This window comes from Nomascus leucogenys, chromosome 13, assembly GCF_006542625.1.
Source record: "Nomascus leucogenys isolate Asia chromosome 13, Asia_NLE_v1, whole genome shotgun sequence".
NCBI classification, from domain to species: Eukaryota; Metazoa; Chordata; class Mammalia; order Primates; family Hylobatidae; genus Nomascus; species Nomascus leucogenys.
The window spans coordinates 34,343,831-34,366,050 of NC_044393.1; the positions used below are offsets into that span (position 1 = coordinate 34,343,831).

Consider the following 22,220-nt stretch of genomic DNA (forward strand, 5'->3'; position numbering starts at 1 on the left):
GGGGGTTCATTTGTATTCAGGAGGCAATAGAGAACCTCAACAAGGCTGGGGAGATGGAGTAGGCGGGAATCCAGAAGATAGAATAACTACTGAAAAGCTGGAGAGAGTCTGTGGTTTATGGCCTGTCTCAAAGTGATGGATGCGAGGAATCCTGGTGTGTTCAGATTTGATGTGTTTCTCACATTCTAGGGGGATGCTGTGAGTTGGTGCCCAGAGCCCCATTCCTTGGCCCCTGCTCAGGACCATGTGTGAAGACTCCACTCTGGGGCATCAAGGTGGCAGAGACTGAGGGTTCCACATGGCAGGGGAGGAAGGAAGGAGCTGTGGGAAAATACGTCCAGGTTTAATCATCTGCTCATCCTTCAAGAAATGTTTCCGGAGAGGCTGTTATGTTCTCGGGGCTGATCTCCTCCTGAGATGTCTGTGGTGGTTGGACAGGCAGCTCTGAGATAGGATTGTGCCAGCTCAGCCCCCCTCCTGAGTCCTGGCACCCCTTCCCACATCCCTTCCACTCAGGCACTCAGAGGATCAGAGTGGGAACAGCTTTCAGAGGTGCCTATCTGGGGCTTCTCAGCATTACTCTACAGTGGAGATTCCTTAGAATGGAGTCCAGCATCAAATAATCTAGACCTAATAACACCTACAGAGTTGCCCCTCACTTAGCACCCTCTTCTCACCTCCCCAATAGGCCCCTAAGGCACCGTGGACACCTTTGAACCGCCCTGCTGTAACCCACTTCCTGTAGCACCCACACACTTCCTGGGGCTGGGAGCCTCTTAGAGGGTTTGCTGAGACTCCCAAGGGTGCGGAAGGAGCTCGGTTACCTTCTCTAAACTCCACTGAGCCTGATGTTGCGTGGTGTGTGAGCTGGGCCCTTCGGCTGGCCTTGCCCTTCTGCGGCAATCCTTGGCCAGCCCTTCTATCCCCACACTTACAGTCAGGCCTCTGCTTCAATGGATGTTAGATGGCAGAGACATTAACCACCAGCAGTGCCCTGGGGCCCAGGAGGAGAGCTACGAGGAGTGGGGCAGAAGGAGCTGGCATGAGCCCTAGAAATCATGAGACTCCCGGAGGAGCCATGAGAGGGGCCACGTGGGATGGGCCGCCACTTATCCCATCCAAGGCTACATGGGCCCAGCAAGGCTCCAAAACTTTTGAATCTGAGTCCTGCCCTGGATGCCCTGGATCCAACCCAAGGCAGAAGCCAGAGAAAGAGGCTCCTTCATCCCAGTCACCCCATCTCCCAGTGCCAGGCTCTCCTACTGGAAGGAGGGGGTTAAGAGAGCTTGTACTCAGGTATTCATACGTTGCAAGGAAGCCATGGACTTGTTTCTGAAAGGACTGTCAAGAAGAGCCTCTGGCACGTCCTTCAGGAGGGATGCCAGAAAAAGGCATTGTTCTTCTAGGAGATGACAGCTCTAGGCGAGTTATGGCCCCTGAAGGCCTTCCAGTGGGACAAGATGCGGAGGTGGAAGACAGCACTATTGCTGTTCCTGACCCTGTGTAGGCCCAGGCTAATGTGTGTGGGATGTCTTAGTTTTTAACAAAGAAAGTTTAAAAAAGAAAAAAAGAAAGACAAAGTTCTAAACTAGCAAAAACCTCATAGAATAAGGATGTAAAGGAAAAAAATATTTTTGCACAGTAATAAAATGTGCTTGTTTTAAGCTGAGTGTTGTTACTAACAAGTAAAGTTAAAAAATTAAAAACTTTATAACATAAAAATGTTACAGCAAGCTAAGGTTAATATATTATTGAACAAGGCATAATATTTTAAAAATCAATTTAGCGTAACCTAGACCAGGCATTGTGTCACGTGTGTGTAGTCCCAGCTACTCAGGAGGCTGAGGCAGGAGGATTGCTTGAGCCCAGAAGTTCTGGATTGAATCCGTGCACTAAGTTCAGAATCAATGTGCTGACCTCCTACAAGAGGAGGGACCACCAGGTTGCCTACGGTGGAGTGAACCAGCCCAGGTCAAAAATGGAGCAGGTGAAAACTGTCATACTGATAGCAGTGGGATCATACCTGTGAACCGTCACTGCACTCCAGCCTGGGCAACACAGTGAGACCCCAGCTCTTTAAGAAAATTAAAAATAAAAAAATGTATATACATTTAGTGTGGCCAAGGTGTATGGTATTTATAAAGTCTACATAGGGTAGTTTCCTAGGACTTCACATGCATGCACCACTAACTCACTGACTTACCCAGAGCAACCAGTTCTGCTAGCTCCATTCATGAGAAGTGCCCAATACATGTGTACCATTTTTAAAAATATTTTTAAAAAATTATTAAAAAATCTTTTATACCATACATTTACTGCACCTTTTAATGTTTAGAAATATTTATTTACTTACTTTTTTTTTTGATACAGAGACTTGCTCTGTTGCCCAGACTGGAGTGCAGTGGTGTGATCGAGGCTCACCACACCCTTTAACTCCCGAGCTCAAGTGATACTCCCACTTCAGCCTTCCAAGTAACTACAGGTGTGCATCACCATGCCTAGTTAATTTTTAATTTTTTTTTGTAGAGACAGGGTCTCACCATGTTGCCCAGGCTGATCTCGAACTCTTGGGCTCAAGTGATCCCCCTGCCTTGGCCTCTCAAAGTGCTGGGATTATAGGTGTGAGCCACAATATCTGGCTAGAAATGTTTAGATACTACTGTGTTCTAATTGCCTGCAGTGTTCAATACAGTAAAATGCTGTACTGGTTTGTGGCCTAGGAGCAAGAGGCCATACCATATGGCTTAGGTGTGTAGTAGGCCATCCCTTCTAGGTTTGTGTAAGTACACTTTGTGATGGTCACGCCAAAACCAAATTAGCTTGTTGATAGCTGTTGTGAGACCTTGGTTCTTGTCTTCTTAGTTTAAAAGAATTTAAACAAGAGACACACAGCAAAGGAGATGCAGCATAGAGTAATTTGTTGCAAAAGGAAAAGAATATTTTGAAAGTTAGGTGCAGAATAGACAGTACCTCCTGAGAGAGAGAGAGAGAGAGGATTCAAGACGGGCTGTTCGTAAGGATAAGACAGCAAAGAGTGGCACTAGGGAGGCTCCCTTTATGGGAGTCTTCAATGATTATTCATAAGGAGGTGGAAAGAGGTGTTGCAAGTAAGCATGTTCTGGGCAGTCCTCTGGGTGCACCTGAGCAGTAGCTGTATAAGCTTGTTCATACATTGCATAGCTCATTAGCATCTTAAATCTCCACCCAGGGATGTGTTTTTTACTATTATAATGAGCAAAGGGTCAGTTTGAGGACAGGTGAAGTCAAAATGCACAGAGGGGAAGTCCCTATTATAGATAGCTTTGCTTTAGTCAGCTCAATTAGAATGTGAATGCTGAATCTTATTATATTGACTGTTCTGCCACCACTGTTGCTGCATCCTGAGAACGGGGTCACTTCTTTGACTACCTATCCTCCCTCAAGCTAATGACACATTTCTCAGGATGTATCCCCTTCATTATGAAATACATGAACAGGTTAAGGAAATTGAATTGATAATTTTAACACTTCTGAAAATATTTCTTGAAGACCAGATATTTTCACAGGAATCCTTTCTTTCTTTCCTTCTTTCTTTCTTTCCTTCTTTCTTTCTTCTTTCTTTCTTTCTTTTTTTCTTTCTTCTTTCTTTCTTTCTTTCTTTCTTTCTTTCTTTCTTTCTTTCTTTCTTTCTTTCTTCTTTCTTTCTTTCATTCTTTTTATGACAGAGTCTTGCTCTGTCACCCAGGCTGGAGTGTAGTGGCATGATCTCGGCTCACTGCAACCTCTGCTTCCTGGGTTCAAGCGATTCTCCTGCCTCAGCTTCCAGAGTAGCTGAGACTACAAGCACACGCCCACCATGCCCAGCTAATTTTTGTATTTTTAGTAGAGATGGGATTTCACCCTGTTGGCCAGGCTGGTCTCGATCTCTTGACCTCATGATCCACCTGCCTCAGCCTCCCAAAGTGCTGGGATTACAGGTGTGAGCCACTGCACCCAGCCTTTCACAGGAATATTTTACCAAAAAATTAAAGAGGAATTAAAACCAATTTTAGCTCACACACACCACACCAAAAACAGCCATGAAAGATTTAAGAAAATTGTAAAATATACCCAATTTAGATGACATGAGGAAATTTTTGTTAATTTTATTAACTGTGATAACAATACTGATCTTGTAGAAAAACGTCCTCAATCATTTGCAACTGCAGGTGCATGCATGACTGGGTGAGCAGTGGACATGACTATGGACCTTCCATGCATCTCTGATTATAGGGGAAATTGTTTGTCCTTCACTTCCTGTCTTCACTCTTCCAGCAGGCAGGGACATGGACAAATCAGTGACCCAGCACAGACCCAGCAGATGAGGCTAATGTCTTAGGGCATGCAGGAGGAATCCGAGCCTTTGAAAAGTCTTCTGGAGCAGAGACCCCTCCTGGTATTGTATGAGAGGGAAACAGGACATACTTTGGTCAAAGAGAGGGGAATATCGGCCAACTTCAGATCCTCGGGACAATGTCTAGCAGAAGGGAATATTTCTCTAATTAGCACAAATTTGCCATATAGGCTGATAGTGGCCCTGTCTTCAGGGCCTCAGATTTACTTTGATTCGTTTAGACTAATCACCTTGTCTAATGACAAGACATCTTCAACAACATCCCAACATCTCCCATTGTTCCTCAAGTTCTGAGTTTCCCTTCTGTAAAACTCCAAACTACTGGATGTTTGAGGCAGGAAAGGAGAGTATAGATGAACAGAAATTTGCACGTAGTAAATGTGCAGAGGGATGTTGTGGTTATTACTGGTCAAATATCAGCATCAGGACACAGAAGAGGCTCATGCTGTGACCAGTCACGGTCCCCAGGGGGCCTGGTCCAGTCTTAAATGCCTTTTCTGATTTTCCCATGGCAGATGCCAGAGTCTGCTGGGATGAGGTCGCAGATGTGATGGAAAAGTTTAGGATGGAACAAAAATGAGTCAGAGAAAGAACAGCAGGAGGGCCGATCTGACAAGGAAGGCAGAACATAAGTAACCGTCTGAGACAGAAGGCAAAACACAGGACTCCATGAACAGATGATCTCCCTGCCTCCCTCTTCCTCCTTTAATATATATTTGTGTCAAAAGATCTACCAAGCTGTACATCAAACTCTTCGTAATGGTGACTGTTGGAGTGTGGGATTTGGGGTAGACAGCTGACTTTAAAAATCTACTCTATATTTATAGATTTCTAGGTTATGTTATAACAAGCATGACTATTACTATTAACATTAAGGAAAGAGACAAAATTTTAAAGTCGGGAGTAACCTCACCAAGGGTGGCCTCTGAGCTCTGCTCCTTCTGGTGGGCTGAGACCTCTAGGGCAAGGCTTTTGCTGACCACCGCTGCCCATCATGCTCCACCTGGTAGGTGAGCACATCATCCCTGTGGACAGATACGTTCACCAGGAGCCAGCTTGTCCAGTTGTAGGTGCCATCCTTGTTCTCAATGAGGATGGAGGCTGTTTCTATCTGGGACACATTTCTGTTCTCCAACCAGGTCAGCTGTAGGTTCTAGGGGTAGAAATTCTTCACCTGGCAGGTAATGTTCACCTGGTTCCCTGCCTTTATGGGCTGTTGAGTTACCTCCAAGAAGGGTGGAACTGAAACGGCACAGGGCAGAAGCTCTAACCTTGTGGCACAGATAGATCACAGGGAGGGCTCTATAACTTAGCTCCCACCACCACAGTGAGGGCATTACCAGGACAGTGATAGGCAGGCAGCAGGTGCTCAGACATTGAGGGTGCTCTTTGCATATGAGTGAAATTATTAAGCACAACACCCAGCACATAGTAGGTGCTCAAGGACTGGTAGCTCCTACTAGGCTAAGAATGAGTGAAATCTGCAAGCACAACCCCTGGCATGCAGTTGAAATGTCATAACTGCAGCAAAATCAATGAAATCACCAGGCACGCAGGGGCTTGGCTCATAGTAGGTGCTCATTAATTGTAGTTGCTCTTGGTGAAATAAATGAAACTATCTAGCACAGAGCTTGGCGCCTGGTGGGTAGACATCTAGCTGCTGCCATGAAAATGATAGTAAGTGACCAGTATATCTAGGTGCATAGAAGGTGGGCAGCACAGTTAGGAATTAGATTCCAGGAAATCCAAGCCCTGGAGTAAAAGCCAGAGAGGAGCAGGCTTGGCAGCCAGATATGGGATTGGGCTAGGAGTGAGGATTCTCTACCTTGAATGGCTTCATACAAGTTTTCAGCCCCACAAAGAGGGCCCCCCTGTAAGGTGATATGGGCCACCTTGCAGATGACCTGAGGGCAAAGGTCTCCAGAGCCAGCACCATCCTGGCTGTGCTGCAAATGCTATATGGCATACTTTCTCCTGCAGGGTCCACGTTGATCTGGAAGCCTGAGAGCTCATTCCTATTTTTGGACCATTTCAGGGTGATGTTTCAGGGGGAGAAGCCGTGGGACTCACAGATGAACCTCACTGTGTGCTCAGCTGTGGTGTCCTCACTGCAGTGCTTGATACCACAGGGGCAGAGGGTTTGGCTACAAAAGGAGCATCGATAAACGGGAGACACGACTGAGATGACTATCATTAATGATGAGTGTGTGACACATTAAGAACCTTCATGGACATTAGTTTTTAATCCTTCTAATAATGTGGAGAGGGCGGTGTCCTCATTTTACAGACCAGGCTGGAAAGGCTCTGAGAGGTGAGGAAGTCCAGACCTGAGTTCAAAGTTCTCCTCTCTAAACAGGGTGACTTCCACCAATCTGGGCACAGGAACAAAGTTACTGATTGGTCTCCCTCTGTGTATTGGCTGGTCCTAGGCTGCCTCCCCTGGGGAGTTCACCAATCTCAGAGAGTGCCGAGACCAGCTCGGTCGGGGAGACCCTAACCCAGTGGTGCTAGAGGAATTAAAGATACACAGAAAATATAGAGGTGTGGAGTGGGAAACCAGGGGTCTCACAGCCTTCAGAGCTGAGAGCCTTGAACAAAGATTTACCCACATATGTATTGACAGAAAGCCAGTGATAAGCATTGTTTCTATAGATTATAGATTAACTAAAAGTATTCCTTATGGGAAATAAAGGGATGGGCTGAAGTAAAGGGATGGGTCTGGTTGGTTATCTGCAGCAGGAGCATATCCTTAAGGCACAGATCGCTCATGTGACTGTTTGTGGTTTAAGAACGCCTTTAAGCGGTTTTCCACCCTGGGTGGGCCAGGTGTTCCTTGCCCTCATTCCGGTAAACCCACAATCTTCTGGCGTGGGCATCATGGCCATCATGAACATGTCACAGTGCTGCAGAGATTTTGTTTATGGCCAGTTTATGGCCAGATTTTGGGGGGCCTGTTCCCAACAAGAGAAGGTATTTACAGAAGCCAATACAGGGAACAATGGTGAAGTGGTGCCATTGTGAGAGCTGGAACCAGGCTGCTCAGCCCAGGAGATGGGTGGCCTGACACACCCAGCTCCTCATCTGTAAAATAGGACAGCATTTCTGCTTCCCAGGATGCAGTGAGGATTAAATGGGGCACTGTTTGCTTTGGATCAAACACAGAGGATGCTTCATATAAGTGAACACAGTTCTATCTTTAACCCAAATTTCATGAATACACAGAGATCTCTCTTAGGTATTTATGAATTTGTTCCATATAGTTCATTCTTTTCACAAATATTCCAGCAGGATCTGTGAAAGAAAATGAAGTAATTAAGGCTAAAGCTTTAACGTAGAGCCAAGAGTTTGTAAGAGCATTGCATCCACACCTGCTAAAGGTCAAGCCACAGGATGTTGCTGTAGATCTGAGTAACAACCGAAGTCAAGGTACGTAGGATTTTGATCTCTCTCATCCTGGAGTACTTTAAGTAACCAATGAAAACAGGTTTGCAGTTTAGAATTTTTGCCCAGCCAATGAACTGTCTCCAAAACCAACTTTTTTGAAAATCCCCTATGCAAAACCTTTCCTGCACTGCTGTATGGGACTCTATTCAGCGCTTCTCTGACTCTGTGTACCCAAAGTACAATTCTTTATTTCCCAAATAAATGCTATTTCTTTTGGCCTTTCTGCCAATCATTTTTTGTTGTTGTTATTGTTGTTAGCAGGCCTAATCTGTGCCAAGTGCTGCCTTTCAAAAGAGGGAACGTTTTTGGAATCTGGGTCTTCAGTTGGGTCAGGTTTGGGTTGACAAACAAGATCACGGAGTACTGAGAAAGCCAAAAGTGGTCAACTTTTTCATCATTAGTTAATTTCAAGAAATACAGACCCAGGCCATCTAAGCAGGCGGACGCTCATCCTGCATCCTGAAAACACACAGGTTAGAGAATCAGAAAAATGAGGGCAGTTTCTCTCCATAGACAGGTCCTAAAGGGCATCTCCAAATTGCTAATTACTACACTGCATCTTCTACAACAATCACCAGGAAGCACATTTCACATGTTTGCCTTTGCACATATTAACCTGCTCCCTAACATGTGTCAGACATTTTGAGGACCCAGTAAGGAGGGTGCCACTTGAAGAAGAGAAGTTATCAAGACACCACCAGCATGGGGACCCTAGCAGGATGAGAGGATGTAATCAATTTCCATTTATGGGAGCCTGATGCTGCCTGCTCCCTCTATACCTCTCTTTAATCTTTTTAACCCCCGTCCATCCCTGTGAGGGGGTCCTGATGTGAGCCCCTTTATAGGATGAGGCTCAGAGAGGAGGCCTGGCTGGCCAAGGGCCAAAAGTGGACACAAACCCCACCCTGGTAAGATAAGACAAGACAAATGAAAAGCACAGAGCCTGGCATGTAGTAGGTACTTAACAAATGACCCCTGTGACTGTTATCAGGTCTTGTCATTACTGCTTCTGAATCTACACATTTATCCTTTAGGCAGCAGAACAAAGAGGAGCAGAAACACCAAGAAAAGACTCAAACCCTGCTCCCTGCGGCTCATGACAAACCCAAATGACAAAAGGAGCAGAAACCACCAAGTGAGGATTCTCTCCCCTTTTCTGAACAATCCCCTCAGGAAACAAGTTTGGCAAATTGGCTTTCAAAACACAAACAAGATCACAGGCGCCTCCCTCCAGAGGAGCCATTTACAGAAGCTGGAAGCATTTTGGAAGGAATAGGGAAAAGACTCCTCCATGACATCTTGGTGTGTGGAGGCAGGGAGGCTCCTGGGGCTGAAGAGTAAGGATTTGCTGGGATTCCAGTGCTTGTTTAAACACAAACATGTTAAAGTTGTTCCCAACACTGACGCTGGGATCTGAGCAGGACTTAGACCAGGCTTCTCCTCCTCAGCCCCTAAGGCCCGCTCCATGGGAGAGGTCCTGGCCAGGCCACTGGGGCCTTTTGAGATGTCTCTGGCCCATGTTGTTCTGAAGCATCCACACCCAGAAAAGCTGCTCTCAATGCTCAACACAATGGGGGACCACTTTTGCTAGGGGGCTGTGTATTAGAATCTTCTGGAGTCACTGAGAACTTGCATGACTAGTCTCCTGTCAGACCAATTAAACTGGCATTTTTTTAGGAGGGAGCCCTGGGCTGGATTTAAAATTTTTTTTTTTCAAATTTCCCAGATGATTCTAATGAGCAGCCAGAATCGAAAGCCACCAGACCCCACCCCAAACCCCATGCATCCTTGAGGCCTGGAGGAGCACCGACCCATCTGAGGCCTCATAGCTTCGGCATCACATAGTTCACATTTATGGAACAGTTACTGCACTCCAGGTGCTGCTCTGAGCATTTAACAGAATTTAACTCCTTCAGTTTCTGTCCCCAGTCTGTGAGGTCAGTGTTATCATCAACAGGTGCGGACACTGAGACTCACTGTGGTAGAGCACCTTGTCCCAGGTCACAGAGCCAGGAAGTACCAGAGCCCGGAAGTGGCCCAGGCAGTTGGGCTCCTGCCTGCCCTGCACTAACCACTGTTCTGCCGAAGCTCAGTAATAACCTGAACACCACCACCATTCAGGACTCTGTGCACATTCTCTCCCATCCTCACAGAACCTAGAGTGGGTTTGGTGCATGATTATCAGCATTGCACAGATAGGGACACTGAGGACTCAAGGGAAGGCAAGACTGGCCCAAGATCACAAGAAATAACGGCTTGATTTAGGGGTGCCTACAATGTGCTAGGTGATTTACAGAGAGAACCTCAAATCCTATCCCCTCTCCTAAAGGAGTCGTGATGATCACCATTTTACAGATGAGGAAACTGAGGCTGAGAGAAATGAAGGCACTGCCTCCTTGTCCTCCATGTGTCTCAGTGGGCACTTCCTGTGTCCTGCCAAGCACTCATGTCCATTAACAGAGCAAGTGCCCTGAACTCTTGAGCCCCAACACTGACCGCACACCCAATTGTCCCTTCGAGATTCTTGACTTCATGCAATTCTAGAGAAAAGCCTCCCTCCTGGGTGCCCCAGGCCCAGATACACTATGGGCTCCTGACAGCCCAAGGGGAGAATGGAAACTCTTGCTCACAGTGGCCCCACTCACCCACTACAAAATGCCTCATCTCCTCATCCTTAGTCCTCAGCACCAAGAAGGGGTGGGTACATGCTCTGCTGGGCTGCAGGAGGCTCGACTTTGCTCCATAGATGCTGCTGAGTGAAAGAGAAACAGCACAACACGGGGGAAGAGTCCCAAATGCTTCGTGTGTGCTGAGACCTGTCCTTTAGGAACAGGCTTGACATATAATGAGCCATCTGCAGAACCTTTCTAAAGAGAGTGTAAAGCCAGCCCCTCCCCTACAGACTTTTTTTGTTTGCTTTGTGTTGAATGCTTTTTGCTGTAGAACAGAGCAACGCAAGAGTTTAGAATGAGGTTGGAGCATTTCTTCACACTTTAAAAAGCATAGCTGAGGGTTATAGAGACAGGGGCTGTGAGTCAGGCTGGTGGAGATCAGACCTCGGCTGCCTGACCTGCTCACCACTCAGGTCTCCTCTCTGAGCTTTAGTGCCTCGTCTTTAACCCATACCCTGTTTGCCCCAAGATACTCTTGTCACTAATTTTAATGTAACATCATAAACATCTCTGTTACATTAGGACTAGAGACAAGTTCTGTTTAGAAATAACTCCAAGAACAATTTTTATATTTTATTTTCACATTGAAAATCAGTCAGATTTTCTTCAACCTCAAAGAGCATGTTTATGTAAAATTAAATGAGCTCTGGCAGTGAGCTGCATTTTTTTGTTCTTTCTAAATGGGTTAAAAGAGGCAACAAATGGCTCCTCCTTCCTAGCACTGCTTATAAGGAGACTGGCACAGCTGCTGCTCCCTGCTTCCCTCCCTGCCTCCCTCCTTTCTCATCCAGGGCATCAGTTAGGCTGATAATATGGCAAAGAGGAGTGAGCACTTCACTAGGAGGTAGCAGATTGGGGTCACACCTGAGCCACTTACTCAATGTGATTGCCTAGGGTGGGAACACATCAGCTGGGAACTTGTGTCTTTATCTGTAATAACTGCAAAATCAGGACAAAGCCACCTTCTCCATTTATGGTTAAGGGTTGTTAGGAGCCTTGATTGCTAATCATCTAGGAAGGAAATTAGGCAGTATTCTTATATATGAAAACACACACACCCTCTGACCTAGCAATGCCACTTCCAGTGGGCATTTGTCACCTGAGTAGGATAACACATGTACAAGGTCACCCACTACACGGTTGTTTTAATAGCTCAACATTGAGAGCAACTTACATATTTATCAACAGAATACTGTAAAACAAATTTGATATTTTCATAAATTGGACTATTCTGCAGCTGTTAAAGAGTGGAACAGCTCTCTTTGTCCTGATGTGGAATCTCAATAAGGAATGATAGGGCTTATGTTTGGAAGAGTTTTTCCAATCACCAATGGGCTTTAGTGTCTGAATGTGAGGTGCATTCTGAGCCTTTGGGAAACCGATGAAAAGGAGAAATGCTGGCTCTCTGGTCAGTGGTTCTGTTTGAGGAGCTTTTATTTAGCTTCTCGAACATAGTCCGTTGTTTCTCTTTGTCTAGTCTGAAATAGTTGTTACCTGGGGGAAGTAGCCTTCTCTTGGACTGTGGATTAATTAGTGTCCTGGTCCAGCTCCTCTGAACCACTGGACAGGCCCCACAGGGAGCAGGGAGGTTGCAGTGCAGTGCAGAGTGGACATATCTCCAGCTGTGACTGACATGAACTTCTCAGGCTGGATCACCTGCAACTCCTCCTTAGCTTTCACTTTCACGACAAAGCACTCATTTATTCATCCTTACGTGATCCTGTGTATTTCCTCATGTGTATCAAAGACTTTCATTGATCGGGTGCACATTAGGAGCAGGGCTTGAGCTCAGGACATTGCATATATTATCTCATTTAACCTTCACAACAAGTCTGTAACATGAGACTTATTAGAAGTGAGGACAATGAGGCACAGAGAGGTTCAATTTTATGATAGAGCTTTGGGTTCAGGACCTAAATGGAGCTCCTGAGCCCTCCTTGGAAGTGTCATGCTTTGCTAAATATTTTTGCCTTCACTTTCTGGCCATATGGAGTGTTGCACTTTCTGGACCATTTCATTGACTGAAGTCATGTAACTGCTTTAGACCACTGAGTTGTGAGTAGAAATGATGAGTATATTATGTGGACTGTGCATTCAAATGCAAGAACCTCTATGGATCACCTTCTCCCTTCCACAGAGACCCACAAGGCTCTGATGGGGTCTGCTCCATCAGCCTGGATCCCTGAGCGAGAGTGATATGCAGAATCCCCAACACACAATGAAAATGCAGCTTAAAAAGAAATAACATTGTTTTAAGCCCCTGGGAATTTTTCACCCACAGCATAAGTTTCCTAATGCTGATGTGACTAATGACCAAAACTTGGTGTCTTACAACAAAAGAAATATATCATATTGTAGTTCTGGAGTTCAGAAGCCCAAAATTGTGTGATTGGGTTACAATCAAGAAGAAAAGTCAAGTACGTAAAGGTGAAGAATAAAATGGTACTGACCAGGGTGAAGTGCAGGGAGGTAACAGTGAGATACAGGTCAAAAAATACAAAATTGAAGATAGGTCGGATGAGGAAGTCCAGAGATCGAACATGCCATATATCGACGACTAGAGTTAATAATATTGTATTGAATTTAGTATTTTTGCTTAAAGAGTATATTTCATGGGCTCTTGACACACACCCACATGCAGGGTAATTATGTGAGATGATGGATATGTTCATTTGCTTGACTATAGTAATCATTACACTATGTATATGTATAGGAAAGCATCATGTGGTACACCTTACATATATACAATTTTTTAAAAAAACAGCTATGTTTTCTGGAGTCTCTGTTCTTTGCCTTTACTAATTTTGGAAGCTGGTAACATTTCTTTTCTCATAGTTACATCTTCCTATCACTCCAGCCTCTGGCTTGCATCCTCACATGTGCTTCTCTAACTCCTAATTTCCTGCCTCCTCCTTCTTATAAGGACTCATGTGATACATTGGGCCCACCCTGATACTAGACTAAGATGTTAAAAGCACTGTCTTCAACATGTTCAAAGAGCTAAAGGAAACAATAGACAAACAACTAAAATAATTCAGGATTATGATACAGTAACAAAATTAGAACTGTAACAAAGAGAAATTATAAAAAGAAATCAAACGAGAACTTAAGAGTTGAAAGTATTACAACTAAAAGTTCACTAAAGGGGTTCTCCAACAAGTGAGCAGGTGGGAAAAAAACCAAGAAACTGGAAGATGAAATCATTGAAATTATTGAGAGTGAGGTATAGATACAACAAAAATGAAAGATAATAGAATCTAAGGGAATGGTGGTACATTATCAAACTGATAAAAGTACACATTACTAGAGTTCTAGAGGGGAAAAGACAAAAAGAGAAAGGGGCAGAAGATTATTGGAGGAAATCATGAACAAAATCTTCCCAAACTTGATAAAATACATGAATCTACAAACTTAAGGTGCCAAGGAAACCCAAATTTAACTCAGCAATAAAGTCAAAGAGACCCACATTAAGACACATTATAATCCAACTGTCGACAATTAAAGTCAAAGAAAGAATTCTGAAAGCAGCAAAAGAGAAGCTATTCCTCTCACGCGAGAGATCCTTGTAAGATTATCGGCTGAGTTCTTATCAGAAGCATTGGAGGCCATAAGACAGCAGAATGATATGTTTAAAATGCTGAAAGAGGAAAAACCTATCAACCAAGAATTCTACACCTGGCAAACATCTTTCAAACACAAGGGACAAATTAAGATATTCTCAGATAAATCCCAGCCATGAATCCTTGAGTGAATAGCACAATGTCTCCAGGCCCAAACTTCCCTGATCTGTAGAAGGGGTGGCATCAGGTCATGAAAATGAGCACCCACCACCACACCCAATTGGTGTGGTGAGAGTTTATGACCACTAAACCTTACCTACAAGAAATGCTAAAATGAGTGCTTTGGGTGGAAATGAAAGGATGCTACATGGCACTCAAAGTTGTATGAAGAAATAAAGATGTCCCGTCAAGTGTACATTTAAAAAATTCATAGTTTCCTGATGCCTCAACATCCCTGAAACAAGCTGTGAGCACCCTACCAATTGACCAAGTACAGCAGTGTGATAAAGCTGGTCCCTGCCACAATTCCCCTTTTTGTCCTCCTCTGCTGTGACCTAGTAGAGTAGTGGCATTAAAACATACCAGTAAATCCATCATGGTTTTTGTTTGTGTCCTCCACCCTAACTCCCAGAAAGACACTTACCTGGGGTTCCAATCTCTCTTGCTTCCCCATCTGCTTGATTGAGCCTGCTTCATGGACGCTCCTTCCATATGTCTTCCTACCTGGCATGCCATACCCCACTCTCTGGGAACTATGAGTAGAATAAATTGTTCATCTCCATATGCCTCTCCAAATGAAATTTTCACAGCCATGTTAGAGTGTTCTTTATAGACCAAATCAGCAGGACTTACTCTACCATTTTCAACACTAATGGCAATGAGAATGGGATCATTCTAAATTAGGGTGGAAAGTTCCTAGGGGATACCCTTTGAATGCCCAAGGCTTGCTAATTTGCTACTCTGATTGACTCTACCATTTGGGAGAGCTATTACCCTGATGGCTTTCTTGTACTCTGCCTTCTTCAGCTTTGTGTTGCCTTTTGGGAGTGTTACCAAGACTCTCCATCCTAAAGTGGGGATCATGTCTCAATATCAATAATGGCATCCACCTTTCTTCAGGAGCACAGAGATGACGTTACATTGATAACAACATCTTTAAAACAGATTCATTTGACACACTTATTAATGTCATATAATTCAACACCTTTAAGTTTCTGTTAAATGCTAGTGGCAACATATTCTTTTACACATGATTGAAAACAATACTCTTGTTAGTGCCTTCAAACAAATGGACAAACAAACAAAAATACCCTTCTCTATAAAAATTTTGTCAACTTCTTTCATTCCTGTTGGAGTCTCTTCACCACTCATGTTGGCCATGAATTTCCCCAGGGCTTTTGATGCAAAAACAATGCCCCTCTTGGCCTCATGCTATACGCTATTAAAACAATAAATGACTGGTTACCTACTGGGATCTCCTGGTCTGGAGTACAGATCTACAAGGCATACTTTCCTGTTGCAATCGTTAACCATAAATTGTCCCACATCCAGGCTTTGCTCACCTGATATGAAGTGCATTGGAAACTAAGCTTCCACTAGAACACAAAATTAAAATCACTGCCAGGTGCAGCTGCACACCATTCTGTTGACAGTTGGCATTATTACTACTAGGTTTGTTAATGCAACAATGCTCAACCAAATACTAGCAAACTGAATTGAATAGCATAGTAGAAGGATGATACACCATGAGCAGATAATAGTTATTCCTGAAATCCAAGGATGTTTCAGTAAACAAATGACAACAATGTAATATACCATATTTATGGAATAAAGGGAAAAACACGTGATTATCCATTTGATGCAGAAACGCATTTGACAGATGTGGCTATCTTTCTATGACAAAAATAATCAATAATAGGAATATATGAAAGGATTCAAAATTATAAAAGTCATATACTCATACTTTCTTGTTTTTTTGCACTATCTAATTTACTATTCACTGTCTAATTTACTATTTTATTTACCTCCTTATCATGGGTATTGGTTACTGTCATTCTCCAGTGGATATAAGGAACAAAAGGGAAACTACTTTTTCTATTTTATTCACCAGTGCACCCAACATTTCTATGTCAGGTCCTGGAACATAGTAGATATCCAATAAATACGTGTATAATGTGTGAATTGCTCAGTGGGATACTTTCTTAAGAGACTGAAATCTTTTATTTTAAATGGATTGTTTCTGTTGAATTTGGAGAAAATAAATTTCCCATGTAGATGAGTTGGTGAAGAAAAAATCAATTTGCAATCACACAGAAAGCAGAAGAGCCCAGGAGAAGAAAACTACACATCCTCTTCCTCATACCACACCCCTGCACACACTCCCACTAGCAGCAGCTGCAGAAATCTCATGGAATAGAATCAGGGCCAGAAGTATTTGGGAAGAGTAACAGTGAAACCTGTGATCTCTAGATTAAGAGTGCCTGAGCTCAAATCATAGCTCTACATTAAGAGTGCCTGAGCTCAAATCATAGCTCTGCCAGTTACCAATGAGTGACCTTGGAATGCTATATGCTTCTATTTCCTTATCTATGTGTGTGTGTGGTGGGGGGCAGGGGGTGATAACAATCTCTATCTTGGATATAATGATTATCCAAAGTAAGAGCTGTAAGATGTTTCCCACAGTATCTGCCACATGGAGGGTGTTCAAAAATTGTAAAGTTGGCCAGGCACAGTGGCTCAAGCCTGTAATTCCAGTACTTTGGAAGGCTGAGGTGGGCAGATACCTGAGGTCAGGAGTTTCAGACCAGCCTGGCCAACATGGCAAAACCCCGTCTCTACTAAAAAAAATAAAAAATATAGCTGAGGGTGGTGGCACACCCCTGTGGTCTCAGCTATTCAGGAGGCAGAAACATGGCAATCGCTTGAACCCAGGAGGCAGAGTTTGCAGTGAGCTGAGATCACAACACTGCATTCCAGCCTGGTTGACAGAGTGAGACCTTGGCTTAAAATAAATAAATAAAATAACGTTTTTACTCAGCAGATTTCCTGAAGCTTGGAGGCTTCAATGGACATTAGATGATGAGGATATAGATATGACTATGGATATGGATATAACTATAGATATAGTTACTATATAGATATAGATGTTATAGGCAGAAGTTTCTGCAACTTCATCCACTTCTTTCTTCCTCACACCTACCCTTCATGAAAGTGGGAACACTAACACAGCAATGCACGGAAGTTCTATTTTGCGGGACTATGCATTTTACCAAGAAGTTTGCTTGTCTATTGCTTACCTTAACAGATTGGGGGACTTTGAGGGGTAAGATCAGAGAAGTAAAAAAGAAGAGAGAGTGTGGGCAACAGGGAAAACCAAACATCTCTTTAATGTGCATTTCTTATAGACTAAAAAATGGTTAGAAGGGAATAATAAGAAAAGTCTTTAAAAAATCCTGTGTGTGTTTCACATAGTCAAGTGAGATTTATCCCAGGAATGTAGGGATGGTTCGACATTCAGCAATCTCTCCATGTGATACACTACATAAACAGAATGAGCAACAAAAACCATATGACCATTTCAACACAGGCCCCAAAAATGCATATGACAAAATTCAACATTTTTAAATGATAAAAACTGTCAATGAATTACGTATAGGATGATTGTTCCTCAACATAATAAATGCCATATGGGACAACTCCATAAAAATGAACTCACATATTTACACTTAATTGACCTCTGATAAAAGTTTCAAGGACACACAACAGGGAAAAGTCAATCTCTTCAAAAATGTTATTGAGTAAACTGGATATCTATGTATAGAGAAATAAAACTGGAACTTCATCTCATACCACATACAAAAATCAACTCAAAATGGATTAAAGACTTAAATGTAAGATCTGAAACTGTAAAGTACTAGAAGAAAAGTTCTGTAACATTGGCCTAGGCAATCGGTTTCTAGATATGAGCCCCAAAGCACACACAACAAAAGCAAAAATAGACAAATTGAATTACAACAAACTAAAAAGCTTCTACATGTGCATTTCTTATGGATATAGAAATGAATGTGTGATTACATACATAGCCAAGAAAACAATCAACAGAGTGAAGAGACAACATACAGAATGGGAAAATATATTTGCAAATTATACATTTGATGAGGAGTCAATACACAAAACATATACAGAACTCAAGCAACTCAATTATAAGACAACAAGTCAATTAATGTATGGGCCAAAGATCTGAATAGACATTTCTCAAAAGAAGACATTAAAATGGCCAGCAGGCATATAAAAAATACTCAATCTTACTATTCATCAGAAAAATGCAAGTTAAATCCACAGTGAGGTATCATCTTACACCTGTTAGAATGGTTATTATCAAAATGAGGAAATTTAACTAGCATTGGAGAGTATGTGGAGAAAAGAGAATCCATCCCACTGTTGGTGAGAATGTAAATTAGTACAGCCATTATTGAAAACACTATGGAGTTTCCTCCAAAAATTAAAAATAGAACTATCATTAGATCCAGCAATCTCACTTCTGGGTATATATCCAAAGGAGGTAACATCAGCATGTCACAGTGATATCTGCACCCATGTCCATTGCAGCATTATTTACAGGAGCAAAGATGGAATCAACCTAAGTGTCTATCAACAGACGAATGGAGAAAGAAAATGTGGTATATATACACAGTGAAATTCTAATCAGCCTTACAAAAGAAGGAAATTCTGTCATTTCCAACCTGGAGGATATTATGCTAAGTGAAATAAGCCAGGCACAGAAAGACAAATACCACATGGTCTCACTCATACACTGAATCTAAAAAAGTTGAACTCTTACAAGTAGAGAGTAGAGCCTATAATCACAGCACTTTGAGAGGCTGAGGCAGGTGGATCACCTGAGGTCAGGAGTTTGAGACCAGCCTGGCCAACATGGTGAAACCCTGTTGCTACTAAAAATACAAAAAATTAGCCAGACATGGTGGCAGGCGTCTGTAATCCCAGCTACTCGGGAGGCTGAAGCAGGAGAACTGCTTGAACCCGGGAGGCGGAGGTTGCAGTGAGCTGAGATCTCACCATTGCACTCCAGCCTGAACAACAAGGGTGAAACTCCGTCTCAAAAAAAAAAAAAAAAGAAAAAAGAAGAAGTAGAGAGTAGAGTGGTGGTTACCAGGGGCAGGGGAGGGGTGTAGTTGGGAGATACTGGTCAAAGGATACAACATTTTAGTTTAGATAAGAGAAACAAGTTTAAGAGATGTATTGAACAATATAGTTTCCAGAGTGAATAACATGAATTGTATTGTTGAAAATTGCTAAGAGAGCAGAGTTTATAAGTTCTCACCACAAAAAGTGATAGATATGTAAGGTCATGCATAGGTTAATTAGCTCAAATTAGTCATGTACACATATTTTATGATATGTTGTACATGATAAGTATATAAGCTTTTTTAAATAAAAATAAAATACATTTCTTTTCTGAAAAATTTCATTGCAAATAAAAAGATAATGATAAAAGTGAAATCTTATGTAGATATATGTACACTTATAGTCACTTATACCCACGTATGTATATATGTATACATATATATACACATGCATTCACAAATATATATAAAAGTTTGTTCTGTCATTATACTATATAAAGATGTTTTGTGCATTAAATAAAATTAGGAAACCTGTTAAAATCTCAGTAAAGTATTTGGCACATAGAAGTCATCCAACACATTTGTAACAAATGTTGGGAGTATATACACCAGAGTTTTAACTCAGTGTCTCTTCTCTGACTGGTGTGATGGGTGATGATTATTCCTATGTTTACTTCCCTGCATGTGCTAATATTTCTACAAGTAGCATAACACGGCTAAAAGAATGAACTCTGGAGCTGGTCGACCTGGACTTGAATCCCAGCTGCTCCACTGACTGAGGTAGGGGACAATGGACAAGTTCCTCCCTCTGCCTGACTCCCTGTTTGCAAATAGGAGTTAATAGGTGTAGCTTTCAAATAGGGATGTTGTGAGGATTAGTAGAGTTAAAATACACAAAATACTAAGAACTGTGCCTGCCTTGTAGGAAGAGCTCAATTGCTGAACTCCTACCACTGTCATTTGGGTAAAGTGTATATGTAGGAAAAATAATTTGAAAAGTGAGAACCTTGTCCTCTAGGACCTGTGAGGTGATTCACAGCAGGGGCCAGTGGGGAGCAGGGAGGCTGCTGTGCCCAGCCCTGTGATTCTGGGGTCAGCTCCCTGACCTGAGTGGAGCGTGAGGACAGGCAGCCTGTCTGTGAGCTGTGAGCAGGGCTCTCCCAGGCTGCACCAGGAAAGATCCTCCAATTCTGACTGTCCTGGGGAAGGGAAAATAAATTCTCCATGGTAAAGTTGAAAGAACCAAGGTAGATTGTGGTACTTGTTATGGGCTGAATGTGTCCCCCAAAATGCATGTGTTGAAGCCCCAGTCCCCAGAACCTCAGAATTTGACTGTATTTGGAGACAAGGTCTTTAAGAAGCAATTTAGTTACATGAGGTCATGGGGGGGAGGGTCTTAATCTAATATGACTGGCGATCTCAGAAGAAGAGGAGATGAGGACACAGACACACACTGAGGGAAGACCACGTAATAAGACACAGAGCAGAGACGGCCATCTACGAGCCAGTAAGAAAGACCTCAGTACAGACTAACTCTGTCGACACCTTGATCTTGCATTCAGCCTCCAAAAGTGCAAGGAAGTAAATGTCTGTAATTTTAGCTGCCCAGTCTATAGTACTTTGTTATGCAAGCCCTAGGAAAGGATTACAGGGCCCAGAAAGCAGCAAATTCCTTCTTAAAGAGGAAGAGGGCACAAAAAAATGGGTGGTAACACTGAGATTACAGAGGAGTGGGAAGCAGGGGGAACAGAGGGCAAAGTATGCAGCATCCTGAAGAAGGACAGTGACTGAACTTCCCTGGGAAACGCTGCTCCCCTGCCCAACTCAGGCACTGTTTCAGACTTCACATCCTCAGGGTGCTGAACAGAGGGCTGGGCCTGGAGCCACACACCCTGTCAGGCTGTCTCTCAGCTCACCCCGTGGCCTTGGGTAGATGGCTTTGCCTCCTGGAGCCTCAAGGCTCCAGGCTCAAGGCTCCTGCTACTCAGTTTGGGGCAGCAGAAGGGTTCACAAAACCTACTGCTCAATATTTGACTGGAACCAGGTCTGCTTCAGGTAAGGATTTAAATAATGATTCTTCTGTGTTTGACAAATGAAATATCATTTTTAAAATGTAACTAATTATGGTGCTGGTTGAAGGATCACCTGATTCCATTCCTTGGTAGCCAGCTGCAGATCCACAGAGAAAGTGCTCAGCTCCCTGATCTTCTCCTCTCAGACAATGCCCAGTCCTTGGCCTACCTTGGGAGCACTTGTGTTTGTCTGGAATCCCTGAAAGCCCAGGGACAGGCCATGGCCCTGCAAGCAGAGAGAAAGGGTTCTAGCCCAAGGCAGTGCTCACCTGTGCATCCCAGCAGCAGAATCAGCAGCAGGAAAGGACCAGGAGGGTGGGGCCAGGAGGCTGGGATGGGTATCCCGGAGACCTCAGGAGCCTGCTCTGTCCAAATGTCTGTGCTGGGGAGATCTCAAACTTCTCAGAGGAGAGAAGACAAGCACTGCCTCCCTTGATTCAAGAGGAAGTGGCAGTGATAGAATACAACAGTGAAATAGAAATCAGGCACAGTAGGCAGTTACAACGCAAACAGTTACTCATGCTCCATTCTCAGGAGAATCAGACAGGCTTAGCAGAAATAGTGCTTCCTGCACACCTTGACCATGTGTTCTCTCCACATGGCCCCTAACACCATCTTCAGGTCTTCTTGGTGATTCACCATTTGGGGCTATTAGTCCAAGAAGGACCTGTGATTAGGAACTGTTTTCTAAACTTTCCATCTCAAGACGCTAGGATGCTGCTGGCTTGTTGTCTTCTTCTGCACCAAGCCTCAATCAAGTGCTACTCAGTTCGGGGCAGGAGGAGGGTTCACAAAACCTACTGCTCAATATTTGAGAGGAACCAGGTGTGCTTCTGAAATTGTTCCCTATTCCAAACTTTCATCAATATAACTGGAAAAATTTAGCCCCAATTCAGTCTAATCTGGGACCTTAGCAGCACTTTCATGTGCCTGCATCCAGCAGAAGGAGTCATCTC

At 43.4% G+C, this 22,220-nt stretch overlaps 1 pseudogene; it reads right to left on the bottom strand.

Annotated features, from left to right (window-relative positions):
- Positions 1-960: 960 nt before the first annotated feature.
- The window catches only part of LOC100591566, a 40,287-nt pseudogene continuing 19,027 nt past the window's right edge, over positions 961-22,220 (bottom strand).